General features: G+C 42.0%; 1 long non-coding RNA gene across 1 annotated transcript in view; it reads right to left on the reverse strand.

Annotated features, from left to right (window-relative positions):
* Positions 1 to 12,109, reverse strand: part of LOC146798212 (uncharacterized) — a 79,326-nt gene extending 67,217 nt beyond the window's left edge. Inside the window, exon 1 of the long non-coding RNA XR_014969129.1 lies at positions 11,763 to 12,109. This is a non-coding gene — a long non-coding RNA (uncharacterized LOC146798212). The remainder of the gene's footprint in view (positions 1 to 11,762) is intronic.
* Positions 12,110 to 19,098: the final 6,989 nt, after the last annotated feature.

The following is a 19,098-nucleotide window of genomic DNA, read 5'->3' on the forward strand; positions in this document are numbered from 1 at the left end:
ACATTCGTTTGTTTCCTGAAAATAAATGGAAGTACCACGAGCCAAGACAGCAGTGATATATGAAAATTAAACAATTTTTGTACGGGCATATTGGAACGCCGAATTGAACACAGTCCACAAATAATGCTTGACGATTTGAATTCTGGTTGCTGATTCGCTGTAACGTGTTTCGGTCGCAGCCGCGACCTTGATATCACACATGCACACGCACATGCACCAGCACTTTTTTTGACAATTTTAAGATTGGATAAAAGCACAAACAGATGACAGATATGGGAGATAATCAGTGGTCCAAGGACTTTATAGGGGGCAGTACCAACAGTCATGAATATATAAATGGCTTGTAACGGGATCTTGGTGTGGGCTAGGAAATTTCACAATCTTGCATATGAAATCCCACAGTTGTATATCCCAATGAGGGTGTGAAAAGGTTGAGCCTTATCAGCTGACATTATCAAACAATCCAATTATCCATTCTACAGACCTTTAAATCTGCTATCAGCGTTATTAACATTAATGATATTTAGCACTTGGATTTTATATGATGAAATCCGTAACATTTGCACTTGCACTTTAATGTTATAAGGTATAAGGTCCAATTAGTGATTCCTTGATGAAATATCTGGTATTTACCACCTTGGGTCCTGTCCCTGATCTTGATTCAAATGACTCATTAGAACAAATTGGTGTTGTGGAATCGAGGTATATTTTCCCCCAAAAGGAAAAACACATGCCAGCCAATGTGCGCATAAGCAAACTCAATAGAATTATGCACTCTACGAGGCTTTAAGTAGATGTGTAGTAAAGAATATTCCAGCATACGTATGTCAAATCATTGGGAATTTTAACAAACTAGTAACTCTCTGATTTATTATGTGAGTAGTTAGTTAAAACTTACAAACAAAAAGTAGAAAACAAGAAAACAATGAGAGTGGAAAAAATTTAAAAATGCAAAATTATATAAAAATGTAAATTCAACAATTGTGAAACCCCTGTATTTGATTTACGAAAATGAAACCAACGTATCTTGAAGTATGTTGTTTATGTCTGTGACCATGGCAGTCCGTCAGTCAAAAATGCTTTATTCGGCAACTTAATGTCATAAAAGAACACAGTACATTCAAAATTACATTTCATTTATAAAAAAGGCCTGTCATAGTATTAACTTGGTGGCCAGCTCATAAAAATTCAAACATAAGAAAGAAACTTTGTAAGCAGGGTTCAGTGTGCAAATATGCAAGTAGAATTAAAGTGCATAGAAGCTTTGCTAAGCATACAGTACATATTTTATGTAAAGTGCGGAATACAGTCAAACTCGTATTAAAAGTAAAACGTATTCGTCCTCATGATTAAGGAATTTAAAATACAAAAGAAACAAAATATATTAAAACATAAGACTACAAACACATCAGTTTTTAACATCCATATAGGGTACCAAGGCCTATGCTACCTACAGATAAAACATTTTATAAAATACTGAATACAATAGAAAGATTTTCGGGAGCTAAAATGATCTTCCAAATTTGAGCACATTTGAGCCTCCTAATGAAAACATACTAGACACCATATAATCAAGTTAAAAAGATTAAAAAAAATTCCTGCGCCTAATGGCCCCAACTAAAAAACTAGCCATTTCAAAACAAACCATGGGAGAAGCCAGCATTTGGAGATACAACAGGGCTGGTCTAACTTGTGCAAAATTGCAGTTTCTAAGCAGTGGTAGAACAAATTTCTTGCGTAGGGGGGCATAATAATCATAGAAAAATACCAAATGGATAATGTCCTGTTCAGAAAAATCGTCACAGTGACAGGGCTCCAAGGTGCTGGGTATCGAGAAACCCAGCGGGACAGATAAGAGCCAATGTGCCATCTGCAGACGGAATCTTGTTAAAATAAAACGATGGAAAGGTTTACCAACACTTAATAAATAATGTTGGACTTGATTGTTCAAAGATAATGTAGCGTACCGTCTTACAGATGGTTTTTGCAGCTCCTCTTCTTCCCTCAAACCCTGACGCTTAGACAAAAACTGTAATCTTATGTTTTTAATAGCAGCTTTGTCCATGGGTTTGGGGCTTGAAAATAAATCAGGGCGACCCAACCAGGCTGTCAAATCTTTTAGGTATCTAAACCAAGGGATATGTTTGGCTCTATCTAGTGCCAAACAATAATTGATTATTATTTGATATAAAATAGTAGTAGGACTAGCCCAGATTCTCATCCATCTCATCAAAGGGGCCACTGCAATCTGATCTGTAATGTATCCCAACCCTAGTTGCTCGTGTGTTATGTAGGAGGCGGTTGAAAAAGGAACTGCAAAAACCTTGCATAAAAATTTATTTTCCCCCTGTTGAATGCCCCTCCCCTTTATGTATCCCCAGATGTCGCTGCCGTAAGTGGCTGTTGGGACGCATTTTTCTTATATATTTTCATCAGGGCCGCAATAGGTTTAATCCCCCCTTTTTTTTGCGAAATTTAGTGTGGCTCCTGTCGTTCTTGCAAGAATATTCTTTTTTTGCACAATTTGTGGGCACCATGATACATTTTCATCAAATAATACTCCTAAGTAAGGGAATGTTGGAACCTTTGTTAGCTCTATCCCATTACAATAGAATGTTTTCTTTTTTGGGGACTTTTCAGGGCCAATGGACATGGTGTGTGATTTTTAAAAATTTACAGATAAATCTAAGGAATCCATAAAAACTATAAAAGCATTTAACAGAGATTGGAGGCCCATTGCAGTTCTTGCTAAAATAACAGTATTGTCTGCATATATTAATGCAGGAATCGTCTTGTTGCCAAATCTAGGGATATCTCTACAGTTGGCTATTAAGATGTCTCCCAATTTATTTATATATAGTGTGAATAAGAGAGGGGCCAGGACACAACCTTGGCGTACCCCTCTTTTCACATCCCAGGTCGATGTTAAATCCCCATTACGATTATACCTAGCAACTGCAGAATTATTTTTATGAATAGTATATAAAAAATCCACTAGCTCTGGTTCAAGGCCCATATCCCTCAGGATCGACCACAACTTTGATCTGTTTACACAGTCAAACACTTGTGTTAAATCCATGAATGCCAAATGGATTGTCCCTTTTTTTGCGAGAGTATATTTGCTTATCACAAGATGTAGATTTAAGCATTGGTCCAGGGTCCCTTTGCCGGGTCTAAAGCCATATTGCAGGTCAGAGATGACGTTTCGGTCATCCAGCCATGTCGTTATACGATTTAATATGACTTTTCCCATAATTTTGGCTGCAGAATCTAAAAGTGAAATTGGCCTAGAACATATAGGATCATTCCTGGCACCCTTTTTAAAAATGGGAACTATAACTGCTTGCCCCCAAGACATTGGATATCCCTGTAAACACCCAGCATTAAAAACATTAGTTAAGATGCTTGCCCATACATTTGGGTTGGCTTTGTATAAATCAGCCGGTACCCCGTCTGGGCCTGGGGCCTAGCCTCCAGCTGTAGTTACAATAGCATCATAAACCTCGTCTACCTTAAAAGAGAGTGGTATGTTGATTTGTCCACCCTCCCTTAGCTCCTCTGTTACCATCAGATTTGCATCGCTAAAGATGTTCCCAAAATGTGATACCCATTTATCTGCCGGGACGAGACAGTCAATATTTGAATTTGGAGTTTCAGCAAGGAATGGACTATTCACTACTGACCAAAAGTTTGCACTGTCTTTCAAAATACTTGCTTGTTGTAAGGCGTCCCAGGCTTGTTCCCTTAACTCCTTCTTCCTATTTTCAAGTGCTAGCTTATAAGATTTCCTTTTAAATCTAATTTCTATTTGATCTCTTGGAGACTTTTTTAGAGCCAATATAAGCTCCGTATGTTTTACTGAGCATGTTCCATTAAACCATTTTACGGCCTTGGAGATCTAGACCCACCAGTAGTTGCAAGATCTGAATGGATCTGTTTTGTTATTTTCTCGAAGGCTTTTGTGGTAGCACTATCCTGCATAACGGGGTCTAAGCAAAGCTTAATTTCAGGGGCACAAACTGTATATAGGTTAGTGAAAAGAAGATGAAAAGAAGCCGGAGCAGGTAAGAGTAGAAGAGCTTCTTTAATACGGTCCAGACACTCAGATTCCCCGGCAGCAACTGCCAACCCTGACCGCTCCACATTCCCTGCACGGAACCTTCATTCCAGGTTCCGTGCAAAGAACCCGAACGCGGTAACCAAGAACCCCACACACCCCCCTTCCTTCACAAAAAAAAACACAAACCCTCCACTCCGTAAAAACAAAAAACAACCCACACATAGACACATTAACTCCCACTACAGAAAGTCAAAATCTAATATAATCCCTCAACTTAACAGGAGATGACCTAGACCTAACAGGAAGAAACTTGGTTCTCGAAGGGCCTTGTTGAGAAGCAAGATCATTTTCTGAAATGCAACCACCATGCACATTGACGCTGGAAGGTGAAATTGTACCCTGAGTACCAACACCAAACTTAGCTCTTACAAACTCCACCTTAGACCTAGGTACCACAGAAACCGCAGACTTATTCCAGACCTCGCCATTGTCCAGGACAACTACGTGATCTCTCACCTTACTAACTCTCATAGGAGCAGAAAAACGAGAAGAACCCTTACGAACAAAAACAGGTTTTTTGATTCTCACCCAATCCCCTTCACACACAGAAGACTGCTTGGGACAATTAGAGCCATACCTGGCTTGAGTGGCAGCTCTAACATCCGCCACCGCACCCAACCTCAGAGGGTCTACAACCTTCCTAGACATCCAATCCTTGTTGAGCTTCGAACCGGCAACCCTACCCCTTAACAAAGAAAATGGAGACACACCCGTACTACAGTGTGGAGTTGTCCTCATTGCCCACAACACATCCGAAATCACCACCTTCCAATCCAGACCATTAACAGAGGCCAACTGTAACTGTTCCTTGACAACACGATTAAAACGCTCCACCAACCCATTACTGCGTGGGTGGTAAAGAGAGGTAAGTGTGTGTTTGATGCCGTGCTTGCACAAAAAACTTTGCATCTCAGTAGACACCAACTGAGTACCATTGTCAGTCACCAGTTCCTCAGGAAATCCCTCCCGAAGAAAAACCTCCAACAAAAATTTAATAACCACACTAGAGTTAATACCATCCACAAATTTGACCTCCGGCCACTTGGACATATAGTCAATCAGGACTAGCACGTATTTGGGAGAAGCCCCAAGACCGCTGAATGGACCAGCCACATCAAAAGCCAATTTAAACCATGGTGCCTCCTTGACCACAACGGGACTGACAGAGGACGGACAAGTTACCTGAGATTTGTCGCTCAACACACACGCACCACAATCCCTGACACAATGTTCAATGGACCTGTCAACACCCGGCCACCAAAAATCCTCTCTCACTCTCCGCTTCATTGCTCGAATGCCCAAATGACCTTCATGAGCTAAGTCTAAAACTTTTTTCCGTAAAGACAAAGGAACAACCAGTAACCCACCCCTGCGTAAAATCCCATCAACCAGAGACAACTCGTCACTAATTCTTGAATAGGGGATCAATTCCTCGGGAATAACAGCACTGTTAGGCCAACCCTGGATTACCCAATCGATTACCCTGGAAAGCTCCGCATCTTCAGAAATGGCCAGTTTCCAATCCCCTTCGGACAGAGCAGCTCCCGTATCAGCAATAGCGCTGACTGCACACACCATTTCCACAAAGTCATTGGCAGGTTCACTAACACAGGCAGAAAGAGGCAACCTAGATAAACAGTCAGCCACACAGTTCTTCACACCAGCAACATACTCCAAGCAATAATTGAATTCATTCAGCCTGTATTGCCATTTGGCAATACGAGGCGTAGCTCTGCCACCTCCTTTGGTGGTGAACAGATCTACCAAAGGTTTATGATCAGTTCTAAGAACAAAATCGTTACCCCACAGAAAATTACGAAAATACTGTACACCCCACCATAGTGCCAATGCCTCCTTTTCGATGGTAGAATAAGTTCCTTCAGCACCCCGAAGTGTTCTGGATGCAAAAGCAATGATTTCTTCCTTATTATCCGATCTCCTCTGCATTAAAACAGCACCAAGGCCAACATTGCTGGCGTCAGTGGTAACAATGCATTTATCGTTGATGTCAAAAAGTTTGAGAGGCTGTGCCTGTACAATAGCCTCCTTGAGAGACCTAAAATCAGACGCACATTGCTCAGACCAAGTGTACTTTACATTCTTCTTAAGAAGACTACGCAAACACACAGTTCTGTCAGAAAAATTGGGTACAAACTTAGCGTAATATTCAACAAGCCCTAGAAAGGAGCGTAACTGGTCTTTGTTCATGGGTTCAGGTGCATCCTTAATGGCATCCAGTAATTTCATTTTTGGTTCCACCCCCTTAGCAGAGATATGGTGACCAAGGTAATCTACCCCTTCTTGCAGAAATCTGCACTTGTCCCTCCTTAATGTCAGACCACTAGACTTGACTATATCCAACACATGCTTAACCCGGACATCGTGCTCCTGTATGGTCTTCCCGTGAATAAGAATGTCGTCCTGGAAAAACACCACACCCACAGCGTTCCTGAATAAGTTTCCCATGAGACGTTGGAACACTGCAGAAGCCGATGCCAATCCAAACGGCATGCGTAGATAACGGAAAGCTCCATCAGGAGTCACGAATGATGTAAGATGTCTGGAGCCCTTGCACAGTTCGACTTGGTGGTATGCGGAGGATATGTCAAGAGAAGTGAAATACCTGGCACCCTCCAAGGTCGACAACATCTCATTGATGTTGGGTAGAGGTTGTCGATCGACCCAGATGCACGCATTAAGATCGCGCAAGTCCACACACATCCTGAGGGACTTGTCGGCCTTGCGCGCTAAAACAATGGGTGACAACCACTCAGACCCTTCAATAGCCTCGATCACACCCAGTGCGCATAGCCGTTCTAACTCAAGCCTCAATTCCCCACGCATACTGAGTGGTACCTTCCGTACCTTGTGCGCCACAGCAACAGCACCATCCTTGAGAACTATGCGATGTTGAAATCCCTTAAGTTTGCCCAACTTACCACTAAATACCTCGGGATAACTTTTAATCCAATCATTCATAACACACACATCAGACGTGATGGTATGTATTGGAGGAACCTCTGGAAGACTAGCATAGTAGTGTTTAGCTTCCCGTTTAGATAACACCATGTCAACATGGTTAGGATCAAGAATAATCCCAAGTTCGCCTTGTTCATGCCATCCTAATAAATTCGCACCTTCCTCCACTATGAATATAGTACAGAGAATACATTCATCCTTGAATTCTAACTTTCCCTTAAATTTGCCAACTACTTTCACTCTTTTACCACCATACGCAAAAATTCTTATGCTAGAGTGAACTAGTGAAACATTGCCCAGGGTTCTAAAATCCTTGACATTAACTAACGTAAAAGGGGAACCGGAATCAGCAAGAAACTTCATGCCAATCCCATTCACATTTATGATGCATTCAGGACTCTTCCTTCTTTGACCCTCACTGATGGAAGCTATTTCTACAACTCCTTCTTCATGTGACGAAGATGAAGATAACATTAATAATTCATAGCGCTCGTCATCCTCATACACACAGTCCTCTTCAATGGCTCTCACAGTACGAGGAGGTACCCTCTGTGGTACAGTTGCCTTGCACATCCGTGCTAAGTGTCCTTTCTTGCCGCACTTGAAACAAGTTTGATTTATGGCATAACAAAATTTGAAGTTTCCCAAATGAGAGGTGCTACCGCAGCGATAACACGCAGGACGTTGCTCAAGTCTTGTTTTCGGAAGATTAAACGAGGGTGGTGTCCGGGAAACATTGTCATTAATACTCTTGGTCGATTTGGGTGAAACTTTTGTGGTGACCAGTTTGACCTCAGATGTAGAAGTCGTTTCGGATGAAGACACAGGAGTATTCAATTCTTTCATACAGAGTTGAGAATGTTCAACACTCTTTGCTAAGATAAGGGCAGTCTCAAGGTCAGGATCATCAGAAGACAGAAGCTTTTGTTGCACCTTCTTGTCACAGGTACGCTCAATCAGCTGATCGCGAATTATTTCATCCCGAAATTCTCTGTAATTACATTTAAGGGCTAAAATTCTGAGAGCCGCAACAAAGTCATCGATGGATTCACCAGGCATCTGTGCACGTTGTAAAAACTTGTGTCGTTCCAAGACTACATTGCGCTTGGGATTGAACCTTTTATCGAGAGTTTTTACCAAGGAAGCATAATCATCAGCAACTAGTGCATCCCCGTCTTCTCCACGGCTGGTGCACACCCACACTGACTCTAGAGGTAAAGTTTGAAGGATTGACCTTGCCTCAGCACCAACATTGTACATTAATAAAGCCTTCTTTTTCTTGGACGTGAAGGTGTCACCATCAATTGCTTCTAAATAGGCCTCAAAAGTGGCCTTCCATTGTGGCCATAGCATAGGAGGAGGACCAGGTAGCTGTAAAAATGGGGGTGGAGCAGCAATATTATCCATAATCAATCTTGCGTGGGTGAGTTGCTGCCACAAAGATTAACGCAATACTGCCAATGTCACAAAAATAACCGGTACTTCAAATGGAACCTCCAAAGAAATGCACTCTTCTGCTTAAAAAAAAAAAAAATGTGCACATCACTGTAAGTTTTATACTTCAAGAAAGATGCTTTCATGTAAATAGCACGAAGTTAAAAATTCTAAAGCACTGCTCCGTGTGCCATGAAAACGCTTCAAGTGCTACACGCGCTGCTTCAAATTAAAGCGCATGACACCTAACTCCCGATTACCAAGGCAACAGTACACAAAGAGGCAAAAGTCAACACGCGCTGCTTCTAATCAAAGCGCATGCCTCGTAACTCCAAGTTGTCAAGGCAACAGTACGCACGAGACGAAGGACGTCAGAACATGACGCTAAGATATACGCCGCGCGCCGATCTACGCGCCGAGGAACAGAAGAGGCAAAAAACAAAATAATCTCACCGGGGAAGATGAAATTTGAGAAAAGCAGGAGGCGTTCCGAGTCCGGCGGTCGTCCAAGCTTGGCCAGACTCAACTTCGACGATTCTTCGTTACCCAGAAGTGCAGGCAGGAAAACCACATCACCGGACAAAAGGAGGGGAACTGAGACCTGGACCAGCCCGTCGCCAATGAAAAGAAGATGAAAAGAAGCCGGAGCAGGTAAGAGTAGAAGAGCTTCTTTAATACGGTCCAGACACTCAGATTCCCCGGCAGCAACTGCCAACCCTGACCGCTCCACATTCCCTGCACGGAACCTTCATTCCAGGTTCCGTGCAAAGAACCCGAACGCGGTAACCAAGAACCCCACAGTTAGTTAGTAAATGTTCTGGGATTATCTTTGTCCATTTTAGCCTACGAGCCTGGTCTTTAGTACTAATATTAGTGTTTGTCAGGGAGGAAGCTGATTCTCCCACTTTGGTAATAGGGAATAGTATATTAACCACAAGCGGGTTATGGTCATTTAAACTTGACCATGTAACCAGTAGGTCCTCAGCAAAAGGGACTAAAGGCGCATATATTAAAATGTAGTCGATAGTGCTAGCTCTGCCATTTCCTATATAAGTGGGTACTGGGGACACATTATCCGATTGTGAGAGGCAGCATAAATTTTGGTTTGCTAAAATGTTCTCGAGAATATTTCCTGCAGATGTATGCTCAAAATGCTAAAAAGGTAGGTTTACACTCCCCTGATCCTTATTTGGGAAACAGTTTGAAAGACATTGGTGAATATTAAAATCCCCAAGAATTAATATTTCAAAATAAACCGAATGGCTCTCCTCATAATGTTCCAAAAAAACTTTTAAGTCTTGCAAATGTTCCAGCTCATGTGCTGTAGTGAAGAAATTATAGAACTTACCACTAACACCATAGGGCAATCCTTAAAAGACATTTCCACTGCCAAAATATTCTGAGAATTACAGTTAACCAAACGTGTCTTACAGGAAAGTTTGAGTGAGAACATTAGCAATAGCCCTCCTTGCGCTCTGCCCATACTTGACGGAATAGCACATTTATGAAAAGAAGTAAAACCGTCTAAATAGAAACAATCATTTGCGTCCCACATTTCCTGAAGGGCAAGAATAAGATGTAAAGCTAAAAAAAAATCCCAACATAAATTACCTCTTTTAGCCCTTATGCCAGCTATATTCCATGAAAGCACGTTCCCATACTTAACCCCCCGTAATGTTTTGTGGCTGGGTTACTTCTAAGGTTACAGTTGGTTTTGTATAAAAAGCCTCCGGTATTGCTGTTAGTGCATTTGAAGACCTATTAATTTGGCAGGAGACCTGTTCAAATTCATCATCTTGCTCTAGTCAGTCATTTTCTTCCAAATTTTGTCAATCTGTCAGAGCTTGGAATCTAATATGTATAGGCAGCTCATTTCCAAAATTACTTTTAATCATCGGGCTCCTTGACTTTCGTGATATTTGCCACTGTCCTTGCATGAAACGCCCACGCTGTCTTGGTGGGTAAAAGTATTGTAATGAAACTGCATTTATTTGAGTATTGAAATTGCTCTGGGATGCACTATCTATTAGCATCTTGGCTTTCTCTGAATCCTTAAAATTGACGACTATACAGTCTCCTGTACCAATCTTATTAGTTTGATGGCCTATCCACCCCACTCTTCGGGCCATTATAATGTTGGATGATAAGTACTGACCTTGTAGAACGTTTTTTGTACACCAGTGAGTCACTTTATGAATTAAGTCTTGAGTGGTTTCCCTAGTTTCTTGAGAAAGGGGGGGACCTCTAGTAAGACTGCTACTAGTGGGGCAGATGCGGGCGGTAAGTCAAGAATACTTTGGTTCACGACTTTAGATGGGCAATGAGTAGACTGACTACATGTGGGTAGAGATAACCTATGTGGCACCTGAAGACCTTTGGCCTGGGCTGTCTCAGTCATCTTGGGTACGGATTCTGCAACTTCAGGAGTATTTGACTGACTTAGACCACTTATAGCACCCTTACTCCCTGGGTTAGTGGCGAAACATGAACTTTGGGGCAGGGGGACAAGCTCAGTGTGGATTTCAGAATTATTTTGCATTTCATTTCCATCCCCGGCCCCTACTGGATTTAACACCATTGACCCATTCTTGGATAATAGATTTTGAACCAAAATCTCTATTTTTCCTACTTTCAGTTTTATTGGCGCTAATAAAGTCTTCGTCATATGTTCCAATTTTAAAAGTAAAGAATCCAATAACTTCCCCTGGCCTAGATCTGTTTGTAAAGAGGACTGAGTCCGCATCTTCAGATGGGGTGATTTCCTTATGGACTTGTTAGGAGCAGTTCGTTTTCTTTTTGATGGTGGTAAATCCGGGGCTGCTTCAGTGCCTTCTAATGTATTTTCGGTTTAGGTTTTTGGAAACATATCTGGCTCTGGGAGAATGAGTGCCTCACTAGGTGGTACACCAGATGATGGTACTGCAGGGCATTCTAAGGGGCCCATATTTACAAAAGAGACCCTTTGTGCTCTCTCTTCACTGGTGTTTTGACTTTGGAGGCATTTATTAGCCTCAATTGATAGTCTCCGCTCGGTCAAAGAGTCAATTTTGCCAGTCATGCATCAGCCCTGCGCGCCCCCTTGTGTAGCGAGTGCTTTCCTTTTGCCCATATAGACGTAGATCGCGTGGAGTCCCCTATCTTGGTCCAAGGCCTTCTATGGGGTGCTTTAAAATTGTTTATGAATTCAGGGGGGCAAAATAATAAAACAAAAAAGTTGTTTAAAAGTTACCTTGCTATATTTGACTGACTGGTATACTTGGATACGAATGTTCAACAGCCAGGGTTTCTGGCCCTGCCCGGCCTCCTCCGGTCACTGAGAGGCGCAGATGGGCCTGCCATTGGCCCGGGCTATACCCGGGCGCGGCCCGCGCTGCGGGAAGGCCGCAGTGCTGTTATCGCGCCCCCCCCGGCGTGGTGACATGGATGCTGGTTGCCAAGCCCTCTGGGAGTTGTGGTCTCGTGTCTCGTTGGGCCGTTCACCTCACGGCCGGGAAATCAGGGATTCTGCCGATTGCCTCACAGCAGCAGCAGAGGCTGCAGAAACAAAGGGCCCGGTCACAGCAAGATTTGCTTCCCAAAGCGTCCCGTGCTGCGCGAGGACCGTTGTGCTGTTCTCGTGCCCCCCGGCGCGGTGACGTGGATGTCGGTTGCCAAGCCCTCTGGGAGTTGTGGTCCCATGTCTCGTTGGGCCGTTCACCTCACGGTCGGAAAATTAGGGATTCTGCCAATTGCCTCACGGCAGCAGCAGAGGCTGCAGAAACAAAGGGCCCGGTCACAGCAAGATTCGCTTCCCAAAGCAGGTTTAAAAACAAAGATTGTATTGAGGCGCAATGTGTGAACAAGGCAGGTGATCCTGCCGAGACGCGTCATGGCCTGGGAATTAATTAAATAAAAGTCACTTGACAGCTTTGAACTGCAGTGTCATTTCTGGCAAGGAGATTTTGAATGCTGGCGTTGGTTGTATATATATATATATATATTCACTGAAAAAACCATAGGTTTTAGGCAAAGTTATAGCTAGTTGGACATTTCACTCGTACGAAACCTGTGAAATTCCCTTGTTATAGTTAGTTCAGCTAACTATAACTTGCGCCCCCGCTATGCACTGCTGATGACGTCACCTATTACATCACTCATGACATGGTCAGTGACATCACTGATGACATCACTGATGACATCTCAAATGACATTACTGATTACATCACTGATTACATCATCCATGTTATAATTTCATGCATCTTCTCACACCCTAATATAACTTTAGATACACCCACTCTAAATTACAGACTGCCATTACAGACACTCCAACACCAATAACTACATACCCACTCACTGACTCTTATGTCTACACATACATCCACTCACTCACCTGTACAGTCACTCATACTTATGGTCACTCAGTACAGGACTATCATATGCACTCATACACATATATAAACACTCACAAACTACCACTCATCCATAGAGGTACCTAGTCAGTCATGCAAATAAATAATCACACTCCCCTTTACTCACCTATACAGTTATACGCACACCAGCTCAATTACACATACAAATACTAGCACATTCTTAAGTTCTTATATAATCAATGATACAAGCACACATTCATCCATACAGCCACTCTCACAATCACATCATAGCCATTTATGTACTCCAACACACATATATACTGCATTTCACATATTCAGTTACTCACACATGTACCACTGAGATATATATTCACTCACTAACACACCCATACACACACTCACCCACCCATACAGTCCATCACAGATGCACTCTTGAAACCATGCACCCAATGAATCACCCACTGACACATCTATGCACAGAGTCACACACACCCCACCCAGACAAACACTCAGGCACCCATACAGATACTCAGACAACCAATCAATAACCCATATAGACACTCATGTAGCTATTCGCAAACCCATGCAGCCGCTTACACACCAACACACAGACGAATACAGACATTCACACAGTTTAGTCACTAAACCATGCATTCAGTAAGATACGTTTAATCACTCACTTATAGAGTCAGTCACGCACCTACTAAATCATCCATTTAGACATTTATACACCCACTCATTCTTCAATACGCCTTTCCCTATATATATCAAACGTATTTAAACTTTACAGAAACACACAGTCATTAGATGATGTCATTTCAGATGTCATGAGTGATGTCACTGACCATGTCATGAGTGATGTAATCTGTGACATCATCAGCAGTGCATTGCAGCGGCGCGAGTTATAGTTAGCTGAACTAACTATAACGGGGGAATTTCACAGGTTTCTCACGCGACCGCAATCCTCTGCTGATTCTAATACTGTATTTAGACACTTATTTGCCCATGTCTTCTTCCATACATTTTTAGCTATACATATATTACAAATATTTTTTTTTCATAAAGACACATATGTCATCAGCAGAAGATTGCGGTCGCGTGAGTTATAGTTGCCAGCACTAACTATAACGGGGCAATTTCACTGGTTTTTTATCAGTAAAATTTCCGCTAACTATAACATGTGTGAAACCTATGGTTTTTTCAGTGAATTTGCAAGGTTTTTTAAATGCTAATTCCTAACTATAACGTGTGTGAAACCTATGGTTTTTTCAGTGAATTTGTAAATGCTAAGTTACTTTACGCCATTCGAGGCGTGCGCGCCCACTTAACGCAGTTCGTTCCGTGCACGGTTTTTATCAACTTTAATAAGCCCTGTACATTTGGTGGCCTTCGGCCACCAAAAGCACAGGGGGTGGGGTCAATGTGGATAGTGTTTTTTTTATTTCGATTTTATAATTTCAAGTTGCCAAAATTTAGTTTTTTTTACCTATTAATAAGCACAGTACATTTGGTGGCGTGCGGCAACCAAAAGCAAGGGGGTGGGGTAAGTGTGGATAGTGTTTTTTTTTTTTTTTTTTTTTTTACCGTACGCTTACGGTAAGCGTACGGTAAGCGTACTCGGCGAAATTGCCGAAAAAAAAAAAAAAACGTTTTTGCTCTTGGGGGATGTTTGGGGACTCCCTCAACATGACTATGTGGGAGGGAGTTGTCAAAACAGCCCCGTAACATGTTTTTGGCCATCATGTTTGATAAACAACACTCAGTGCGAGAGACAAAATGGCGGACGCCGCTTCCTGGTTTCGGCCGATTCGAATGTTTACTAAGATCTAAGAGCCAATCAGAATCGCGCTCGCGCACGCCACCGTACGCTTACGGTAAGCGTACGGTAAGCGGGCTCAGATATATATATTGATTTAAAGGCTATTTTCTCAGAATCTACTGAACAGATTTACACCAAACCTACAAAAGGCACTTCCTTGACCTAGGGATTACCTCTCTGCCAAATTTCTAGTAATTCTGTTCAGCCGTTCGGGCTGTAGCTCGTTCTAAAGGTCCTATGGAAAAATGCATGGGAAAAACGCGTTTTGGGACCCCCCTTTTATCTCAGCCCCCGCTTGACGAATCCCCCCGAGACTTTCAGGGTAGGAGCGGAGCGTAGCGCCCCACCTATTTTGAGAAATTCGCGAGGATTCATCGACCGGCGCCAAAGTTATTCAAAATAGAATGTTGAGGTTTTCCTATGGAAAAGGGGTCCTAACTATAACTACCTACTGGCGACCGCCAGTAGGTAATATATATATATATATATAATCTACTGGCGGTCGCCAGTCGATAGTTATAGTTATCACCGTGTTTCCATAGGAAATCTCAAAATTCTATTTTGAATAACTTTGGCGCCGGTTGACGAATCTTCGCAAAATTTTCAAAACTAATGGGGCGCTCCGCTCAGCTCCTACCCTGAAAGTCTCGGGGGGGTATTCGTCAAGCGGGGGCCTAGAAAAAAGGGGGGTCCCAAAACGCGTTTTACCCATGCATTTTCCCATAGGACCTTTAGTCGAAGGTACAGCCCGAACGGCTGAACAGAATTACTTGAAATTTGGCAGAGAGGTAGTCCTCAGGTCAGGGATGTGCCTTTTGCATATATGGAGTCAATCTGTTCAGTGGTTCCAGAGAAAATTGCAGTAAAAAGCACATACATATCTATAGCCGCGCACCGTGCGCGCACTAAGACGCACGGTGCACGCACCCTAACATGCGCGAGCGTAATTCTGATTGGTTGTTACATGTCAGTCAACGTTCGAATCGGTCGAAATCAGGAAGTGTCGGCCGCCATTTTGTTTGTTTTCAGTGCGAGAGTGGAAAAGGAAGGTGGCGAACGTGCAAAGGGGGCAGGGTAGAGAGTTCCTGACCCCCTAGCCTTTGTCAGGGGGTCCCTGAAGGACCCCGAAGGCAGAAAAAAACATTTTAAATTTTTTTTTTTTAAATCGCGGGGGTGCGCGCACGGTGAAAAACCATATAAAACGTAGTTTATTGAAAAATAAATATATTAAAAAAATAATAATACATACATAACTTAGCATTTAAAAAACCATACAAATTCACTGAAAAAACCATAGGTTTCACACACGTTATAGTTAGGAATTAGCATTTAAAAAACCTTGCAAATTCACTTAAAAAACCATAGTTTTCACACATGTTATAGTTAGGTGGATATTTCACTCGTAAAAAACCAATGAAATTCCCCCGTTATAGTTAGTTCAGATAACTATAACTCGCGCGACCGCCACTCTATCACAAGGACGATGTCATCAGTGAGGTCAAGAGTGATGCCACTGACCATGACATGAGTGATGTAATATGTGACGTCATGAGCAGAGGATTGCGGGCGCGCGAGTTATAGTTATCTGAACTAACTATAACGGGGGAATTTCATTGGTTTTTTACGAGTGTAATATCCACCTAACTATAACATGTGTGAAACCTATGGTTTTTTAAGTGAATATATATATATATATGCAGCTACTCAGACTCCTCGAACCTCCGCAGTGATGCGCACGCAGCAGCAGCAGCGGTGAACAGAGGAAAACGGACCCCGATTGCTGGCAGGTAGATTTTATTCTGCTCCTTCTCTCAGTGACGCGTTTCGGGCACAGCCAAGCCCTTGATCACACACTGGTAACAGTCCGCCATTACAATTTAAATATGCTAAGTGAGTTTACTAACTGTGTCACGTGATCATAGACACAGAAAACAGATTTCTGAAAAGACAGATTACGTGAAGTCACTTGAACAATCGCCATAAATTTAAATACATCTATTGTGACTAGATTTGTGTGCACAATATTGCTGTATAAATACATATAAAAGCATCACTTAAAACATATATCAGTTGGTCCAAATTCTAAAATAAAAAAATTAACATGACCTAAATGCAAATACATATGATTATATTTACATATCAACACTGGAATGGATAAAAATGTAACACATTGTTAAAAACTGTCAATAAATAGGATATAAAATATCGCTAATAAAACAGTATCAATATAGTGCCACAAGATCCAGACATGAGCCAGCGAGAGTCATATATGTGAGCTATTAAGTATCAGCCTAAATGCTTGCTATGATGTAGTTATGGCCCAATTGTTTTCATATCATGTCATAATTCGTCATCTGAAATAGGTAAGAAAGTGCCATTAAAAATGTGCAAAATATTACTAACGCTATCCTTTCCTCAAATGTCATCTCCATTAAAAAGGATATTCTAGTGTAAGTAAAACCCCTAACAAAATCTAAAAAGCCAAAATGTGCAAAATCTCCTAAAGCAGCTCAGGTTCCATAATGAGTATTGTGTACTGACAGTATCTACTCCTAAAGATAAGTTACCCAAGAGGGAAGGAGTATTAAGGAAATAAATAGGGAGGTGACTAAAAAGGAATCAGTGCATAACGTAAGATAAAAAATCTACGTTTAATAATCTCGATATTACCAGGGTCACAACAACATGTTCCTATAGGAAATTGTGCATGTCCTCTGTTGTGTTCAACCCATGTGGTGCTTTACTATCAAGTTCTAGAATAATGCGAGATTCTAATTGTCTTAGCTTCTTTTCTTTGTTACCACCCCTCCTTAGGGGGATTATCGCATTGATTACAAAATACGAGAGGCAGCTCAAGTCATTGTCATGTTCTCGTTTAAAGTGTCTGGCTACAGGATAAGATGAATAGTTATTCACTATAGCCCGGATGTGTTGCAAAATCCTGACGTGCACCTGTAGCTTGGAACTTCCCACGTAACGCAAACCACAGGTGCACGTCAGGACGTACACAGCAAACTCAGTGCGGCAGTTATAATTCCCTTGGATGGCACATTTCTCATCCGAGAATGGAGTGGTGTAATGAGTAGTATTAACACCAAACTTGCACGCCCGGCACGAGGAACATTTGAAGAAACCTTTCCTTGGTTTTAGCCAAGTGCCAGTGATTCCTGTCTCTGGACAACTTTTGACTAACTGGCTCCTCATTGACTTCGCTTTTCTGTAAGTGATAGTAGGAAAATTAGGAAGGCGTAATTCCGTTCAGCAGTTCAGGCTGTAGCTGCGATTAAAGGTTCCTATGGGAAATTGCATGGGGAAAACACGTTTTGGGACCCCCTTTTTTCTCGGCCCCCGATTGACGAATCACCCCGAGACTTTTAGGATAGGAGCGGACCAGAGTGCCCCACCAGTTTTGAAAATTTCACGACGATTCGTCAACCTGCGCTAAAGTTATTCCAAATAGAATGTTGCGGATTTCCTATGGATAATAGGTCCTAACAATATATATATTCACTGAAAAAACCATAGGTTTCACACACGTTATAGTTAGGAATTAGCATTTAAAAAACCTTGCAAATTCACTTAAAAAACCATAGGTTTCACACATGTTATAGTTAGCTGTACATTTCACTCGTAAAAAACCAATGAAATTCCACGTTATAGTTAGATCAGGTAACTATAACTTGCGCACCCACAATAAACTCCTGATGACGTCACATATTACATCACTCATGACATGGTCAGGGACATCACTCATCACATCAATGATGACATCTGAAATGACACATTGTGGATTGCGGTCGCGCAAGTTATAGTTACCTGATCTAACTATAACGTGGAATTTCATTGGTATTTTACGAGTGAAATGTACAGCTAACTATAACATGTGTGAAACCTATGGTTTTTTAAGTGAATTTGCAAGGTTTTTTAAATGCTAATTCCTAACTATAACGTGTGTGAAACCTATGGTTTTTTCAGTGAATTTGTACGGTTTTTTAAATGCTAAGTTATGTATTTATTTATTTATTTATTTTCTGATTTTTCACCGTGCGCACACCCTGCGCTCGGGGGGATTCGTCAAGCGGGGGCTGAGAAAAAAGGGGGGTCCCAAAACGCGTTTTTCCCATGCATTTTTCCATAGGACCTTTAGACACAGCTACAGCCCGAACGGCTGAACAGAGTTACTTGAAATTTGGCAGAGAGGTAGTCCTCAGGTCAAGGAAGTGCCTTTTGTAGGTCTGGTGTAAATCTGTTCAGTAGTTCCTGAGAAAATAGCATTTAAATCAATATATATATCTGTGGCAGCTTACGGTGCGCTTACGGTGCGCTTACGATAAGCTTACCGTACGCGTACGGTGCCGTGCGCGAGCGCGAATCTGATTGGCTGTTAGATCTTAGTA

This window comes from Triturus cristatus, chromosome 9 (assembly GCF_964204655.1).
Source record: "Triturus cristatus chromosome 9, aTriCri1.1, whole genome shotgun sequence".
Lineage (NCBI taxonomy): Eukaryota > Metazoa > Chordata > Amphibia > Caudata > Salamandridae > Triturus > Triturus cristatus.